The following is a 19,090-nucleotide window of genomic DNA, read 5'->3' on the forward strand; positions in this document are numbered from 1 at the left end:
CTAAACCCTCCCCTCCTGAGATGTCTCAGCTGTGCTGAGTGAGAGGGCTCAAGCTCAGGGCTCCTGAGTGTGGGTCTTGGGGAAGAAGCATCAGAATAAACAGGGAACTTGCTAAAGACTCCTTTCATGACCCCACCTCAGACCTGTAGATTAATAACCTCAGAGTGGGGAACCTGACCTCGAGGGGTTTATATTCACTGAACTGGTTCAGAAAGAATCTTTGGCCAAGTGATTTCCATCTGCTTCCATCAGGATCACGTGATCAGTATTAGGAAATGACCTCCCCAGTGCCCTCCCCACAGAGTTCTCTCTCGGTCCTGTGGGAGCATCAGTGTGGTGTGTAGGAGGTGCTCCAGGGGATTCTAAGGGGAGGCCTGGGTTAAGCATTTGGCTCCTGGTCCATTTGTGAGAGCTGAGGCCGGGCTTCAGTCTGAGGAGAGGCAGCAGGGTTGGTCTAGCTGGATTTGGACCGGGGAAGTCAGCTCATATGGTCTGTGTGAGCCGAGGGTTAGGAGCTCTCTGTGGGGAGACCACAATCAAGAAATAAGTTCACAGGCTGGTCTCCAGGTAGGAAGTGATTGTTCTTGAATCTTTCCTGAGACAGAGGACAGGAGAGGTGGTTGCAAGTTATAGAGCTGCACAGATGCCTTTAAACGTATTTTCTCAAGATGCAGAGGTGTGTTTGCTGTATAACATCCCCCAGAGAAGACGCAGAAGAGGAGGAAATGGCAGCTTCTCAGGTACATGTCCTGTCCTGGGTCTGGAGTTGTGTCTGCTTTTCCTCCTGAAATGCCTGGCCTGAGAACCTGCAAACCTTTAATTCTCTACTTGTATTTTTTTTTTTTTTTGGGCGGGGGGCGGGGGGCGGGCTTGGGCTGTTTGTTTTCAACTATTTGCTTTTTCCTACAATAGTGAAGACCAGCTCTTTAGACCACCTCTCCCTTATGTCTCGAGCCTTTTCTCCATTGTCTGTATCCCAGCTCTCTATAGAGCAAGATGAATTCTCTGTGTAATTTAGTGACTTTCAACTGGTGAAAGTTGAAAGTATATTCCCTTTGTGAGAGATCAGCATGAGGAGTCACTGGGATCCAGGATTCCCCCTGGGATGTGGTTCGCTGTTGGGATCTTAGGGGAGTAGGGGAACTGCAGTGAGGAGCTTCCATCTGTATGAAACTTCAGATCTTTAGAACAGGAGTAAGAAAACGCAGTTATAGATAGAATGAACTCAGTGGTCTGGAAGTTTTCAGAAAATTTTGAAACAAAAAGAAATGATAGTGTAAGGTCTATATCATTAAAATAACTTGCTCTTCATGCTTGGGGCTGGTGCATGGGGATGACCCACAGAGATGTTATGGGGAGGGAGGTGGGAGGGGGGTTCATGTATGGGAACACATGTAAGAATTAAAGATTTTTAAATTAAAAAAAAATAAAGATAAAATAAAAAAGAATAAAATAACTTGCTCTTAAAATACAGGACGCAGAACAGGGGAGGTATATGTGAACTGAAATTTGCATGACTGACATTTTTCAGGGTAGACTCAGATCACCTGTTACCATTTATCCCATTATACCGCATCTTTCCTGGTTCAGGGTCTTATGTGAGATTCCAGCACTGTGATGTTCACATTTTTCCTCTTCATCTTTAAGAAAGGTTTTGGATGATTGTCAGGGACATACAGAAGCCACCAGTTGCAGTAGAAACCCGTACCTTCTTAGTTTCTCTTTGCTTTGGATACTGAACAAACCTGTGTTTAGTGGGCATACTGAGCTTTGGAAGTGGAGGTTTTCATTACGCAAGTCCAGGTCTGAGTTTACATTGTACTCCACTGGCATATCTCAAATAATCATCACATTTTTTGATTTTCACAAGTAGTTATGATTATTCCTAATGTTGGTGTAACTATGTTAAATTTCTAAAATATAGCTCAACACAAATGATATAGATTTTGAAAGAAAGGACTCAGAACCAAGAACTCTAATTTCTTTTATATTGTTATGTGCATTTGTATGTTAGTGTATTTAAAGCATACAGATTATCATCCACAAATAAATAAAATTTAACCAGAATTTATTGACTTGAATACTTTTTCTCACTTTTAAAACGTATATACTTTCCATTTTAGTGTAAGTGTGTGCACAAAAATGATAACATTATTTGATCCATTTTTGAGATATATTTTTATGTTTTTCCCAGTTACCTACACTGGTATGCACATTTATTAGAGTTGTCTCTGTATTTGTCTGTGCTCCTTTTTAAATTTTTCTCTTTTTTATTTTTTATATTATGAAAGTACATGTGAGAGACATGTGAAATACAGAACAAAGTCACATATAAATTCTATTATATATTTTAAAAATAGACGAATTATGATTTTTAATTGGTCTTTCAATGTCAAACCCTCCAAAGTTAATGGAATGAAGATTCAGAAAAGTACAAGGATATCAGTTCAGTTCAGTTCAGTCGCTCAGTCGTGTCCGACTCTTGGTGACCCCATGAATCACAGCACGCCAGGCCTCTCTGTCCATCACCAACTTCAGGAGTCTACTCAAACTCGTGTGGATCGAGTCGGTGATGCCATCCAGCCATCTCATCTCATCCTCTGTCGTCCCCTTCTCCTCCTGCCCCCAATCCCTCCCAGCATCAGAGTCTTTTCCAATGAGTCAACTCTTTGCATGAGGTGGCCAGAATATTGGAGTTTCAGCTTTAGCATCAGTCCTTCCAATGAACACGCAGGACTGATCTCCTTTAAGATGGAATGGTTGGACCTCCTTGCAGTCCAAGGGACTCTCAAGAGTCTTCTCCAACACCACAGTTCAAAAGCATCAATTCTCAGCCTTCTTCACAGTCCAACTCTCACATCCATACATGACCACTGGAAAAACCATAGCCTTGACTAGATGGATCTTTGTTGGCAAAGTAATGTCTCTGCTTTTTAATATGTTATCTAAGTTGGTCATAACTTTCCTTCCAAGGAGTAAGCGTCTTTTAATTTCATGACTGCAGTCAACATCTGCAGTGATTTTGAAGCCCCAAAAAATAAAGTCTGACACTGCTTCCACATCTATTTCCCATGAAGTGATGGGACCAGATGCCATGATCTTTTTTTTCTGAATGTTGAGCTTTAAGCCAACTTTTCCACTCTCCTCTTTCACTTTCATCAAGAGGCTTTTTAGTTCTTCTTCACTTTCTGCCATAAGATGGTGATTTTATATGCATATCTGAGGTTATTGATATTTCTCCCAGCAATCTTGATTCCAGCTTGTGCTTCTTCCAGCCCAGCGTTTCTCATGATGTACTCTGCATATAAGTTAAATAAGCAGGGTAACAATATACAGCCTTGACGTAATAACCATGAACTTACCAGTTAAAAATGAGCTTGTTAAAGAAGAACAACTCTGGTCTGACTCCAGAACTCTTGAATTTGAATCCACTTTTAAAAAATATTCCCAGTTTGGAGAAAAATATTCAGGTTTGGTTGATAGATGATTTATTCTGTATAACAACACTCAAAATAAACATGCCTCTGTAGATCACATCATAGTACAGTTTTTCTCTCAGATAAAAAGAATCTCTACAGTGGTTTTGTGAATTGTATACCATCTTTTTTCTGGGGCTAAAAATATGATAGAGAATATTAGCGTGTAAAAATTATATTCTTGTGTAATACCAGGCGTTCTCCTAAATCAAAACCATTTCTCTTGCTGGTTCCTTCTTGGGTCATATTAGGAAGTCTTGCTATGGCCACATGGCACATGTAACTTGTATTTCAGAGAGGGCTGACGTTCTGGGATGTGGCCATAAATTTCACTCTGGAGGAGTGGGAGTGCCTGGACCTCGGTCAGCAGGAATTGTACAGGGACGTGAAGTTAGAGAACTATGGGAACCTGGCCTCCTTGGGTGAGGAGAATTTCCTTCCAGAATCCCTTATCTACCCTCAGGGTTTTGGTTCCTGCATTTCTAGAATGTCTCCTGGAATTATCTGCTTCTTATAATATAGTTTCAGACCCCTGCTTTTTAGGGAAAAAATGCAAGTCTGTGAGATTAGAAAGACTTCATGATGATTTATGATTCTAACCTTCCTCTTTCTTGATGTAATCTGCCTCCTTCTCTCTGGATTACTAGGAATGTTATAAGTTCAGTGGTATAAAATAGTTTTGCCCTCATTTCAAAATCAGGTTTCCACTACTTGCTTTTGCCTTGTAGTACTTGACCAGAATCTCAGGTTCTCATTTTTATGTATTTGTTAGTGTTGTAAAGGTACTTTCAATAAAATATTTGGGGAAATCATTTTCTGGGCTGTGTTAATATTCTACCACACCTTCTCTTCTCACCCAAATACACACTGGATTGGAAACTGATGAATCTCCAGCACAACTAAGTTTCCTTTTTCTGATGAACCGGTCTTGTTGTCTCTAAGCCAGATCTGGGCATCTTTCTGGAGCAAAGGAAGCATCTGTGGGATGTAAGGAGAATGGAGACAACAGCCACACACCCAGGTAGGTGTGAATGAATGGAGCCGATGACTCAGGTGAGAGGCCCAAGGATCTACGAGGAAGTCATCCTTTGTCTTGTGATTTGGGAAGACCTGCTTCAGTGGATGAGATTTTGGAGAAGTCTGGGTTTATTTCTGTTGCTGTCATACAGGGACATCTGCCCCATTCTGTCTCTTTAATCATTCATGACTTCATCTCCAGTGATTACTTTTCTCACTCACAGTGAGGACTGAAATTCTCTTCTTGGCCTGTGACAATCTGCATGAGTTGGCTGCTCTTTCATTTCTTGGGGATCTTAGAAAAACTGTGCCCATTTCTGAGTAACTCTATGATACTTTTTTTAAAGTTTGTTTCTACCTCTAGACAGAAGTGTGTGAGTGGAGCTGTAGATTCACTGCCAAAGTTCTAGGAAAACTGGATACACTTTTTCCCCCTGATTTATATTATCTATAACACTGAAAGCTACAAATAAAACCTTACAAATTTTAAACTCAAGTAATGTCTTCACTGCATAAATCAAAACCTCCCCAAAATGAGAGAATGCAAATCTCAGGGTTACTTCAAAGTTTCCCTTTTCTTCATATGAGCTCATGTTAAATATCTTAAGTGTATTTGTCCTGACTTCTCAATGCTAAAATACTTTAATGTATTCATTTAACTCAATGAATTTTCAAATAAATTGGCATGGGAGCTTAGACCATTTTCTACCATATTTTTATAGTTGTTTCTCACTGTTAAGATTTTTAGATTATATGAAGACATCTTTTTAAAAAGTTCTTATTGGAATGTAGCTATCTTACAATGTTGTGCTGCTGTACAGCAAACAGAATCAATTATACGTATATATATCCACTCTCTTTTAGATTTCCTTCCACTTAAGTCTCCATGGAGCATTGAGCAGAGTTCCCTGTGTTCCCATCATATTTTTAAAGTCTCATTTCTTATTTAATTTCTTAAGAACTACTACTTAAGTTTATCTTGTTTGTTATCAGCTTCCCCAGACTTGCTCTATATATTCTCACTTTCTGATTAGTTGTATGTCAATATCATTTATGACTTTTAGATTCAAATATTGAATAGAATATGCTCAAATAAAAAACAGACATGGTAAGACGTGGATTAAAGAATTATTAGGCACCTAGTATTTGTGAAAATGTCTGGTGTCTCAACTCAACATGACTTCAACCAAAAAGTCATCATTAGATTGCCTATCTCCTTTTCGTTTAGTGGTTCTTGTAGGTTTTTATCTTGCTCCTTCCTCTACAACATATTTCTTTGTCCTCTCATTTTGTCCAGTGTTTTTGTGCCTGTGGTCTCTCTTATGAAGGCTTCAGGGTCCTGGTTCCTCTAGCTGTGGTGTCTGCACCCTCATGGGTGAGGTTGGTCGAGAGGCTGTGCCCTTCTCTCTTTGATCTGGGCTTTGACTGTTGTTACTGTGACCTGAGCCTGCCCTGGACATTGAAGCGAGCTTCCCCTTGGCTCTGTGGCTGTCACTGCCCTGTCTGTGTTGTCTGCTCCCTGGTTGGTGGAACAGAGCCCACCCAGATCGGTTTCTTCGCTGTGATTCTGATCTGTGGTCGAGGCAGGTGGGACTGGAGCACACCCACTGGGAGAGAAGACCCTGAGGATCGCTCCTCTGGGGGTGTTCACCTCTGTGTGCTCTGTGGGTCAATTTCACCCATCGTGTGAGTCTCATGTGGCCCTGTGTTGGCACTGCCCTTGGCCCTACTTTAACCGTGGGTATGCCGGCACATGGCCCTGGTGTCTCTCAGATGTTGTTTTCAGCAGGTCACCAGCATAGATCCTCTGAAGTCAGGTCCCAGGATGGCATTCATCATGGAGCTGGACCCACTGTGGTGCTGTGGCGCAGCTCAGACTCTGGCCTGGCCCGGCCCTCTAGTGTAGGAGCCCACAAAGTCTACAGCTGCTAAAGCTACATGCTGTGACTCGGGGAGCCCTGGTTGTCCATTCAAATGCTCTGTAGGTTACAAAGACAGTTGTGATGGCGTAGAAATGAGTTTGTGCAGCTTCCAGTAGAAGATTTCAGCTTTACTTCCTTAATTTCCAGACCCTGGGGCTCAGCAGTGTTTAGCCCCCTCTGTGCATGTGGATGACCCATAGGCACCTGCTCCCGAAGTTTCCCAGAGCCCACCAGTCTACGCTGGTAGGGAGGGGGCACAGAGGAGGAGACAGCAGCCAGCATCGTGAGAGCACCCACCCTGGCGGGAGCCCTTCGTACTGCCTGGTGAGGAGGGGCCAGCACAGGGGGAGAGAGGCTGCAGACGATGGTGGGTCTTCGCTTTGGGCGTCACTCACCGATGGTGCTCTGCGCTATGGTGGTTCAGGCTTCCACCTCAAGCATTCCTGTTTGCAGAGCTCCTCCCTCACTCCTGTCCCTCAGGATGCCTCCTCAGAGCCAACCGCTGTCCTCTGCCTGGGCCTGCTCTCCAAACCCCACATTTAAGCACCCCGAGCCCTTGTCCGCAGCAGGGGACACCCTCTCAGGCTGGGTGGGCAGGGCAGGGGTCAGTACCCCGTGTACAGGTCTCACTCTGTCCTGCTGCCACACGCTGCTGCCATGTTCTCTTTCCCAGATGTGGAGTCCACCCTTCTCTTTCTGCTCCCCTCAGGGTTGCAGGTCCCATCTCGCTTCTTTTCCTCCTCCTTTTCTTCTTTCTGTTGACCTACCTGGCTCAGCAGGAATCCTTCTTGTCCTTTTACGTGTCCCGGGTCCTCTGCTGGTTTTCTGCAGAGGCTCTGTGAGAATTGCTCCATTTGCAGATGTATTCTTGATGCGTTTGTGAAGAGAGATCAACTCCATGTCTGCCTAATTCTCTGCCATCTTGGTCCTTCTGTCTCTGTTTTATTTTCAATCTAGCTAAGGGTTCATCAATTTTATGTAAATTTTAAAGGATATTCACTGAGACTTGTAAGTAAAATACCACATTCTTTGGTATCTTTCAGCTGTCTCATCTCACAACATGCAAGATTTGATGCCAAAAAATCCAAAGTTAGAAGATTTAATCTCGGCAACTTATATTTAATGAAAGACTGCAAATATATCCAAGGGCATGTGAAGGACAGAGAGGATGTTTACATGGACAAAGAAATTGAGACAGTTTCCCATAATGCAAACGTTACTGCCAACAGAAATCAAGGATATGAGTCAAATTGGGAAAAATACCAATTTGAGACATCAACATCTGCAGAGAAGTGTATGTTGGTAAGAAAAAACCCACATTGTTGTTTGAAACATACATGTTCTCTTGAGAAAAAATGTGGAAAATCTGGAAAGTTATCCAGTCTCTACTGCAAATAATCAGTCACACAATTCTGAACATCGGCTTTGATTAAACATACATTCAAAAATTCCTGAAAACCAAAAATTTAAAAATGAGGGGGAAAATTCCCAATATAATCAATTTAATGAATCCTATAGCAAGGGTTTATTATTCCTCAACCAGCAGATATTTTCTGCCCATTCCAAAATCTGAAATGTTGATAATACTGGGAGAGACCTTACTGAACCATCACTGTCCAATACATATGGGGTTATAATTAATAACTTTAATTATTATTAATAATAATTATTCCAAGTTATAATTAATAACTTGGAACAACTTTACAAGTGTAGTAAAATGAGTAATGCCTTCCATAAGAGCTCTACTCTCAATAATTACAAGAGTACGTATGATGGAGTGAGAAGCTATTCATGCAATGAAACTGGGTATAACCTTGACCAAGACCCAAATGTTATGACATATCAGGCAGTTCAATTATCAGACAATGACTCTAAAAGTAATCAATGTAGGAATGTCTTTTATCAAATCTCAAATCTTACTAGTTATAAGAGCATTCATATTCAAGAGAAAAATCATAATTGTTGTGAATATGGTAAAAGTTGTAATCAGTCTTCAAAACTTATTCAGACTGAGCAGAAATGCTGCAAACATAACAAATGTGGAAAAGTTCTTAGTAAATCATCAAGTCTAAACAGACACAGACAAATTCATATAGGAAGGAAGCTTTTCAAATGTACAGAATACGATAAGCCTTTGACTGGCAATCAAGCCTTACTCAACATCAGCGAATTCATACTGGGGAGAAACCATACAAATGTAAAGAGTGTGGCAAAACCTTTAGCTGCTGTTCAAATTTTATTCAACATCAGGTAATTCATACTGGGGGGAAGACTTACAGATGTACAGAATGTGCAAAAGCCTTTAATGAGAGCTCAAAACTTACTAAACGTCAAAGAATTCATACTAGGGAGATATCTTAAATGTAAGGAGTGTGACAAAGCCTTTAAGTGGCATGCAAGCCTTAACATCAGCGAACTCATACCGCGGAGAAACCATACACTTGTAAAGAATGTGGCAAAACCTTTATCCGTTGTTCAAATCGTATTCAACCTCTGGTAATTCATACTGGGGAGAAGCCTTATAAGTGTAAGGATTGTGGCAAAGCCTTTGCCCATTGCTCAGCTCTTAACACCAGCGAATCCATACTGGAGAGAAACCTTACAAATGTAAAGAATGCGGCAAAGCCTTTAATCAGAGCTCAAGTCTTATACGAATTCATACTGGAGAGAAACTTTGTACAAGCACATGTGTGTGTGCTAAGTGACTTCAGTTACGTCCGACTCTTCAAGCCCTCCAAGCTCCTCAGAGGTCCAAGAACACTGGGGTGGTTCCCATGCCCTCCTCCAGGGGGTCTTCCCAGCCCAGTGGACTGAACCCAATTCTCTTCTGTCTCCTGCACCGGCAGGCAGGTTCTTTTCCACTAGCGCCACCTGGGAAGCCCCAGAAGCCTTCTAAGTATAAGGAATGTGGCCAAACCTTTAACTGGTTTGGAAGCATTACTCAACATCAAGGAACTCACACTGAGGAGAAATTATGCAAATGTAGAGAGTGTGAGCTTTTACCCAGATCTCAAATGGCAACCCACTCCAGTACTCTTGCTTGGAAAATCCCATGGACAGAGGAGCCTGGTAGGCTACAGTCCTTGGGGTCACGAAGAGTTGGACATAACGGAGTGACTTCACTTTCACTTTTCACTTTCAAGTCTCACTAGACATCAGAGATTTCATGCTCCGAAGACACTTTACATTTACACATAGTCAACATAAAACATTTTACAATCCTCTCTATGATCCTTGGGCTTCTGAGGTGGCGCTAGTGGTAAAGAACCCGTCTGCCAATGCTGAAGACATGAGAGATGCATCTTACTTTGTGATCACTGTGTGATTCTTGATTAAATAGAGATTATAAGCTTTCAGAAACACTCCTGTTCCTATGATAAAATGATCTGAGAATTGTGGTTTCTCAAAAGCCATATGTGGCAAAGGCTTTAATCAGAGCCATCACCTTACTTGACATTAGACAGCACATACTGGAGAAAAACGCTAGAAGTCAATAAGTGATAAAAGAGGTTTGTCCTAAATATTTACACACTTTAGGAAAAAAAAAGAGAGCATTTACACTGGATAAATGTGTGAATAATGTAAAAAGTGTAGAATAATGCTTAATTAAAAATCAAATGTAAATAAATATCAGAGAATGCATACTAGAAAGCCTTGCATCTATACCTCTTTTCTGGAATGATTCTAAATTGAGAATACTGTAGAATGTAATCCATTGTTAAAATGCATAGAAAATTAATATGTTAGTATGGAACACAAGATGAAGGGGTGGATGTTTGGAGAGGTACAGTTATCATCAATATATCTTGGTTTATACTAACATTATTTGAGATTATTAAGAGACCAAAATGAATGTAATTCGACTCTCAGATTTCTACATAGTAAGGTTTCATTTATAGTGTATAAATTGACTTTTGTTTTTGATGGTTGCTGCCTCAAACATAAGAGAAGCCCTTCTAACTTAGAGAGAAATCATTTGTATTTATTTTCCATTAGATTAAGAACACGGTAATGTAATGTGTTCACTGAACACCTAAGTGGTGTTGTATGTCATTGACGTCAAACATCCCTATAGGTCACCATGATGGAAGTGTTCAGGAACCATTCCCTGTATCAATGTAAGACAGAGGTGTGCTCTAAAATTATAATACTTATGTCACTTGATTTTTAAGACTAAAACTATATAGTCCATTAAAAAAATCTGATGTATTTTTATTACATCAACACGAGAAATCATGCATATTACCAGACAGACTTGAGGTAAGGATATCTTCCTTCTCCCTGAGAAAAGTGTAGAAAACCCTTCCTGGAAAAGTCATATAGCTAATGTACATCCATGTTTACTAAATAACTAGCCTCCATTTTTTAAAGCATAGAAACCACAATTCTCAGATCATGTTATCATAGGAACAGGAATGTTTTTGAAAGCTTGTAATCTCTATTTCATCAAGAATCACACAGTGATCTCAAAGTAAGATGCATCTCTTATGTCTTCGGCATTGGCAGACGGGTTCTTTACCACTAGTGCCACCTCAGAAGCCCAAGGATCATAGAGAGGATTGTAAAATGTTTTATGTTGACTATGTGTGAATTAATATATGTTGATTAATAGAAGAGAATGGTTTGTAGTGTTACATTTGATGTGTAATGAAGTGTTAACCAACTGCCGAAATTAACCTCGCCCATGTTTTTTAAGTTTGCAGGGAAGGTATTGTACCAATAAACTACTTCTAGCACAGAGGGTGGCATCTGAGGAAATCAGCTTCCTTAGTGCCTTTAAACCTCAAATAATTTCCTGTATTTCCCATCGTTTCTACATTGTACGTTTTTCTCTCTCTGTAACTGCTGGGACATTGTGATGGTTCTAATAAGAAAGATTATACAGATATTGTTGACAGTTTCCCTGAACTGCTCCATGCTGTTGCTGCCTCAGCGTCTGTCTGGGGAGCAGGCAGCCTGCAGGTGTGTGAAGTCACACCAGCCAGTCCTGTGAGCACCTCCACTAGATGACCCCCTTCCTTGAGATCAACAGTCTTGCTGAAGCCCAGGGTCTACTGCACAGACCCCCCTTCAATGGTACCCTCAGAGCTCACCAGAATCCTGCTCCTCTGGTTTGAATGGACCCATCCATGCTCAGCCAGGCGAGCCCACAGCACTTTACCCAGGGTCCCTTATAAAGGCCTGAACCCCAAGTACTGGAGCTTTCTCAGCCTGGTTCTAGCCTGATCTCCCTCAGGGGGCCCTCAAGGCTGCCTGTGAATTCTCTCAGGACCTAGAGTCATAAACTCACCTCCCTCATTTCCTTTGTGGTCCTTTGTGGAACTGAGACATTCCACAGACTGCCACAGTCTCATTTTAACAAGTGCAAACCTTAAAAACTGACAAGAACTAAAATTAAAAGCCATGTTAATATTCAGAACTAACATTCATAAAATTCGACATTATGTATTTTTTAGCATGTGTTTCTTGCCTATGCTTAAGCTTCTTTCCACGGCTTTGACATACATTGAATGCAATATATAAACATATGAACATATACATTAGCAGTGAGAAAACTAAGAATGAAGAGTGTGTCTATATTTGTACCCATGGTCTTTTGAAGAATTAAGAAGCATTAGATAAAAATTGATACTTTCAAACTTTTTGATTTACTAAGAACTGAGAAATGACAGATTTTTAAATTAGATAGATTTTACGTATTTTCCATTGAGTTCATTTCCCCCAAACTTCAGGAATCTGTGTTTTAAAGGAAACACCATACTGTTTTATGGTGACATAAAATTGAACACCAGACTGAAACCACAATCACAGGCAACTAGCCACTCTGATCACACAGACCACAGCCTTGTCTAATGCAATGAAACTAAACCATGCCCGTGGGGCCACCCACGATGGACGGGTCATGGTGGAGAGGTCTGACAGAATGTGGGCCACTGGAGAAGGGAATGGCAAACCACTTGAGTATTCTTGCCTTGAGAACTCCATGAACAGTATGAAAAGGCAAAAAGATAGGATAACGAAAGAGGAACTCGCCAGGTCGGTAGGTGCCCAATATGCTACAGGAGATCAGTGGAGAAATAACTCCAGAAAGAATGAAGGGATGGAGCCAAAGCAAAAGCAACACCCAGTTGTGGATGGGACTGGTGATAGAAGCAAGGTCCAAAGCTGTGAAGAGCAATATTGCATAGGAACCTGGAATGTTAGGTCCATGAATCAAGGCAAATTGGAAGTGGTCAGACAAGAGATGGCAAAAGTGAATGCTGACATTCCAGGAATCAGCAAACTAAGATGGACTGGAATGGGTGAATTTAACTCAGATGACCATTATATCTACTACTGTGGGCAAGTAGATAGAAGAAATGGAGTAGCCATCATGGTCAACAAAAGAGTCCAAAATGCAGTACTTGGATGCAATCTCAAAAATGACAGAATGATCTCTGTTCATTTCCAAGGCAAACCACTCAATATCATGATAATCCAAGTCTATGCCCCAACCAGTAACGCTGAAGAAGCTGAAGTTGAATAGTTCTATGAAGACCTACAAGACCTTCTAGAACTAACACCCCAAAAAGATGTCCTTTTCATAATAGGGGACTGGAATGCAAAAGTAGGAAGTCAAGAAACACCTGGAATAACAGGCAAATTTGCCCTTGGAGTACAGAATGAGGCAGGGCAAAGGCTAAGAGAGTTCTGCCAAGAGAACACACCGGTCATAGCAAACCCCCTCTTCCAACAACACAAGAAAAGTCTCTACACATGGACATCACCAGGTGGTCAACACCGAAATCAGATTGATTATATTATTTGAAGCCAAAGATGGAGAAGCTCTCTACAGTCAGCAAAAACAAGACTGGGAGCTGACTGTGGCTCAGATCATGAACTCCTTATTGCCAAATTCAGACTTAAATTGAAGAAAGTGGGGGAAACCACTATACCATTCAGGTATGACCTAAATCAAATCCCTTATAACCATAGAGTGGAAGTGAGAAATAGATTTAAGGAACTAGATCTGATAGACAGAGTGCCTGATGAACTATGGACGGAGGTCTGTGACATTGTACAGGAGACAGGAATCAAGACAATCCCCAAGAAAAAAAAATGCAAAAAAGCAAAACGGCTATCTGAGGAGGCTTTACAAATAGCTGTGAAAAGAAGGGAAGTGAAAAGCAAAGGAGAAAAGGAAAGATATACCCATTGGAACGCAGAGTGCCAAGGAGCAGAAGAGATAAGAAAGCCTTCCTCAGAGATCAATGCAAAGAAATAGAGGAAAACAATAGAATGGGAAAGACTAGAGATCTCTTCAAGAAAATTAGAGATACCAAGGGAATATTTCACGCAAAGATGCGCTGAAAAAAGGACAGAAATGGTATGGACCTAACAGAAGCAGAAGATATTAAGAAGAGGTGGCATGACCCAGATAACCACGATGGTGTGATCGCTCACCTAGAGCCAGATATCCTGGAATGTGAAGTCAAGTGGGCCTTAGGAAGCATCAGTACTAACAAAGCTAGTGGAGGTGATGGAATTCCAGTTGAGCTATTTCAAATCCTGAAAGATGATGCTGTGAAAGTGCTGCACTCAATATGCCAGCAAATTTGGAAAATTCAGCAGTGGCCACAGGACTGGAAAAGGTCAGTTTTCATTCCAATCCCAAAGAAAGGCAATGCCAAAGAATGCTCAAACTACTGCACAATTGCACTCATCTCACATGCTAGTAAAGTAATACTTAAAATTCTCTAAGCCAGGCTTCAGCAATACGTGAACTGTGAACTTCCTGATGTTCAAGCTGGATTTAGAAAAGGCAGAGGAACCAGAGATCAAATTGCCAACATCTGCTGGATCGTCGAAAAAGCGAGAGTTCCAGAAAAACTTCTATTTCTGCTTTATTGACTATGCCAAAGCCTTTGACTGTGTGGATCACAATAAACTGTGGAAAATTCTTCAAGAGATGGGAATACCAGACCACCTGACCTGCCTCTTGAGAAACCTGTATGCAGGTCAGGAAGCAACAGTTAGAACTGGACATGGAACAGCAGACTGGTTCCAAATAGGAAAAGGAGTACGTCAAGGCTGTATATTGTCACTCTGCTTATTTAACTTCTATGAAGAGTACATCATGAGAAACGCTGGACTGGAAGAAGCACAAGCTGGAATCAAGATTGCTGGGAGAAATATCAATAACTTCAGATATGCAGATGATGCCATCCTATGGCAGAAAGTGAAGAACTACAGAGCCTCTTGATGAAAGTGAAAGAGGAGAGTGAAAAAGTTGGCTTAGAGCTCAACATTCAGAAAACTAAAATCATGGCATCTGGTTCCATCACATCATAGCAAATAGATGGGGAAACTGGAAATAATGACTGACTTTATTTTTCTGAGATCCAAATCACTGTGGATGGTGATTGCAGCCATGAAATTAAAAGATGCTTACTCCTTGGAAGGAAAGTTATGACCAACCTAGACTGCATACTAAGAAGCAGAGACATTATGTCGTCAACAAAGGTCCATCTAGTCAAGGCTATGGTTTTTCCAGTAGTCATGTATGGTTGTGAGAGTTGGACTATAAAGAAAGCTGAGTGCCAAAGAATTGATGCTTTTGAACTGTGGTGTTGGAGAAGGCTCTTGAGAGTACCTACTCAAAGAGATCCAACCATTCCATCTTAAAGGAGATCAGTCCTGGGTGTTCATTGGAAGGACTGATGTTGAAGCTGAAACTCCAATACTTTGGCCACCTGATGTGAAGAGCTGACTCATTTCAAATGAGTCTGATGCTGGGAAAGATTGAGGGCAGGAGGAGAAGGGGACAACAGAGGAGGAGATGGTTGGATGGCATCACTGACTCAATGGACATGGGTTTGTGTGGACTCCGGAAGTTGGTGATGGACAGGGAGGCCTGACATGCTGCAGTTCATGGTGTCGCAAAGAGTAGGACACGACTGAGCAACTGAACTGAACTGATACTGTTTTAAGTTTTAGTTTTGTAAGGAACGTCCATCCTGCTATCTTTAGTGATTGTAGCAGTTTACTTTCACATGAACACTGTGGGATGGTTCCCTTTTTTCCACACCCTCTCTAGGCTTTTTTCATAGCTCAGTCAATAAAGAATCTGTCTGCAATGCAGGAGACCCAGGTTCGATCCCTGGGTCAGGAAGATCCCCTGGAGGAGGAAATGGCAACCCACTCCAGTATTCTTGCCTGGAGAATCCCATGGACAGAGGAGACTGGTGGGCTACAGTCCATGGGGGTCACAGGGTAAGATACAACTTAGTGACTAAACCACCATCACCACTCAGCATTTCTGATACTATTTGCAGGCCTTTTGATAATGGTCATTCTGACTGATGTGGGATGTGATATTATTGTAGTTTTGATTTACATTTATCTAATAATTAGTGATGTTGAGCATCTTTGATGTACCTAGTGGCCACCTAAATGTCTGGAGGAATGAGGTGTTCTGCTCATTTTTTGATTGTGCAGTTTGTTTGATATTAAGTTTTTTGATATTATAGTCACTGTTTCCCAGGGGTTGCAAAGTTCAGGCTATAAATATCCTGAGTCTAGAGTACTTCTAGAACCATGAAATAATCTGTGTAAAACTGTCACGATGGACACACGTTGCTATACATTAGCCCAGACTCATAGTGTGCAAACACTTCCTAAGTGGCACTAGTCATTAAAAAACAAAAAAAAAATCCGCCCGCCACTGCAGGAGTGGAGAAGGCAATGGCACCCCACTCCAGTCCTCTTGCCTGGAAAATCCCATGGATGCAGGAGCCTGGTAGGCTGCAGTCCATGGGGTCGCTAAGAGTCAGACATGACTGTGTGACTTCACATTGAATTTTCACTTTCATGCATTGGAGAAGGAAATGGCAACTCACTCCAGTATTTCTGCCTAGAGAATCCCAGGGATGGGGGAGCCTGGTGGGCTGCCATCTATGGGGTCGCACTGAGTTGGACACAACTGAAGTGACTTAGCAGCAGCAGCAGCAGCAGTGCAGGAGATGCAAGACGGGCAGGTTCCATCGGTAGGTTAGGAAGATCCCCTGTACAAAGAAATGATACCCATTCCAATGTTGTTGCCTGGAAAATTGCATGGGCAGAGGAGCCTGGCAGGCCACAGTCCATGGGGTCGCAAAGAGCTGGACACGACTGAGCGACTTCACTTTCAATTTCAAATACACATTTATGGTTCATGTCCAGAGGCTTTGGTCCCTTCCCAACATACATTTTAATCCATCCTCCATGCCTGCCTAGGGTTTATTTTCAAAGAAAGCTGTGATGTAAACACCTTCGTAAAATCATGCCTCCCCATCTCTGAAGATGGAGTCAAAACGCAAATCATTTTCAGAATGCCTGTGGCCCCAGGGGTCTTCCCATTTGGCTCAGTGGTAAAGAATCCGTCTGCCAATGTAGAAGACCCAGGAGACGTGGGTTCGATCCCTGGGTCAGGAAGATCCCCTGAAGAAGGGAATGACAACCCACGCCAGTATTCGTGCCTGGGAAATCCCAAGGGCAGAGGAGCCTGGAGGGCTATAGTCCACGGGGTCGCAAAAGAGTGGGACACGACTGAGCTACTGAGCATGGAAGCACGTGGCCCCAGGGAGGGGAGGGGGAGACAGGACCCAAGGACTCAGGGTAACTTTGGGAAGATCTGGGACAGCAGAGCCTCATACCCCATCAAGGGCATCATGTGACTTTGTGGGCCACTCGCCTCCCGCCTCCCCTTCCCTAAGCGCAGCTGCAGGCCACGGAGGGCCGCCCCCAGGAGGAGCCCTTCCCCGGGGCATCAGGCGGCCGGTGCCGGTGTTTTCAGAGGTTCCAGCCCCGCGCCCTCACCGGCTCAGGGCTCCCAGGTGTGCTGTGTGGAATGGCTCCAGCTCAGTGCCACGGAAGACAGGTGTTACAGGAGCAGCGTCAGCACCCACCGGGGGCTTGTTCAACGTGTCGTTTCACGGATTCCCCTCAAACTGGCTAATTCATATCTTCTTAGACTAGGGAGGGTTTGTATCCACTATAAAGCTGCAGAAAAAAATCTTTAGGCAAGCGGTTCTCGTCTGGGGTTCCAGGAGGATCCTCCTCGCAAACTCTGGCCCCTGGCCCTGGAGGAGCATCAGCGCCGCTTGTCTTCCTGCTCCAGGCAGGCCCGGGCTGAACACGGGCTTCGGGCGCGTCTGTGAGAGCTCAGAGCCAGCTTCAGGCCGGGAGGGGCGGCGGGGTCTGCTGTTCTGGGGTCGGGAGGGGGACATCAGTGCCGCCCACCTGTCCCGTGTTGGCAGAATCCGGGGAGAGAACACGTGTGGACAGCAAAGGAGAACTTGACGTGCGTCTCCGGGAGGAGCTGATGGTCCTGAGACGAAGGGCAGGAGAGGGGCCCTCTCAGCTTTGCAAGCTCCTCCTGCCTGTGGGCGTGTTGCGAGCAGGCGAAGGCGCTGGGCTGACGCCTTGGAAGGTGTTCTCTCAGGATGCTGAGGTCATCCTTCCCCATGACCTTGAAGAGAAAACCACCCAGGGCAGGAGGAAAAGAGGAGGAAATGGCAGCTTCTCAGGTAAATGTCCTGTTCTGGGTCATAGGCTATGTCTGCTTTTCCTCCTGAAATGCCCTGGATTAACAGTTTACAAACCTTTCATTCTCTATGTCTGATGTTGCCTATTGACGTGGTTTTCAACTGCTAATTTTTTTCCCCTTTTATTCTGATGATGGTCAAGATCAGAGCTTTCGAATGTTTCTCCCTCACATCCCAGAATCTTTTCTCAGGTGTCTGTCTTCATCAAGGCTCCCTGTAGAACACGAAGTATTCTCACCGAGAACTAATGACTTTCCTTGTGGCTAAGAATCCCCCTGCCAGTGCAGGGGACACGGGTTCCATCCCCGGCCTGGGAAGATCCCACGGGCCTGCAGAGCAGCTAAGCCTGTGCACCACAACTAGAGAAAAGCCTGCACAGCAACAAAGACCCAGTGCAGCCAGAAATAAATAAATGAATAATTAAAAATAGAAGGGCCTGGGATTTAGGCAGACTGCTGGTTACCAGGGCTGCTGGGGAAGACCTATGAGGAGTTTACATTTGTTTATGAATTTGCAGGCTGTTATCTAGTGCGTGTGCTTATGAGAATAACTGGGGTCAAAGCAAGGCACCCATGGGCTACCAGTCTACACAAATGATGCCAAGGCAGCAATATCATGGAGCAGTGAAGGTAACTCTCATCAATACTCCTATGCAATCCATACAGTAATCAGCATAATGTCCCAGTAGTTAAAAATGAGGAAATGACACACTGTACCATTTATGAAAAATATGATCTCAAGTTATTTGAGGGTTATGGCCAGTAGAAAAAGGGAATTACTATGAGATGTCATTCTGTGTGCATGCTAAGTTGTTTCAGTTGTGTGTGACTCTTTGCAGCCCCATGGAGTGCAGCCATCCCGGCTCCTCTGTCCATGGGATTCTCTACAGAACAATACTGCAGTGGATTGCCCTGCCCTCCTCCAGGGGATCTTCTGTACTCAGGGATCAAACCAGCATCTCTTACGTCTCCTGCGTTGGCAGGCAGATTCTTTACCACTAACACTGTCTGGGAAGCCCCATGAGATATCATCCTACTCTGTTATTACAGATACTTTATATTCACCATCTGTCAGTCAGTTCAGTTCAGTTGTTCAGTCATGTCCGACTCTT

General features: G+C 43.0%; 2 pseudogenes; one reads left to right on the plus strand and one right to left on the minus strand.

Moving 5' to 3' along the window:
• LOC138096928 (zinc finger protein 91-like) overlaps positions 1–19,090 on the minus strand; it is a 112,823-nt pseudogene that overhangs the window by 61,335 nt on the left and 32,398 nt on the right.
• LOC138096123 (zinc finger protein 708-like) lies at positions 669–17,390 on the plus strand (annotated as a pseudogene).

This window comes from Capricornis sumatraensis, chromosome 20, assembly GCF_032405125.1.
Source record: "Capricornis sumatraensis isolate serow.1 chromosome 20, serow.2, whole genome shotgun sequence".
Lineage (NCBI taxonomy): Eukaryota > Metazoa > Chordata > Mammalia > Artiodactyla > Bovidae > Capricornis > Capricornis sumatraensis.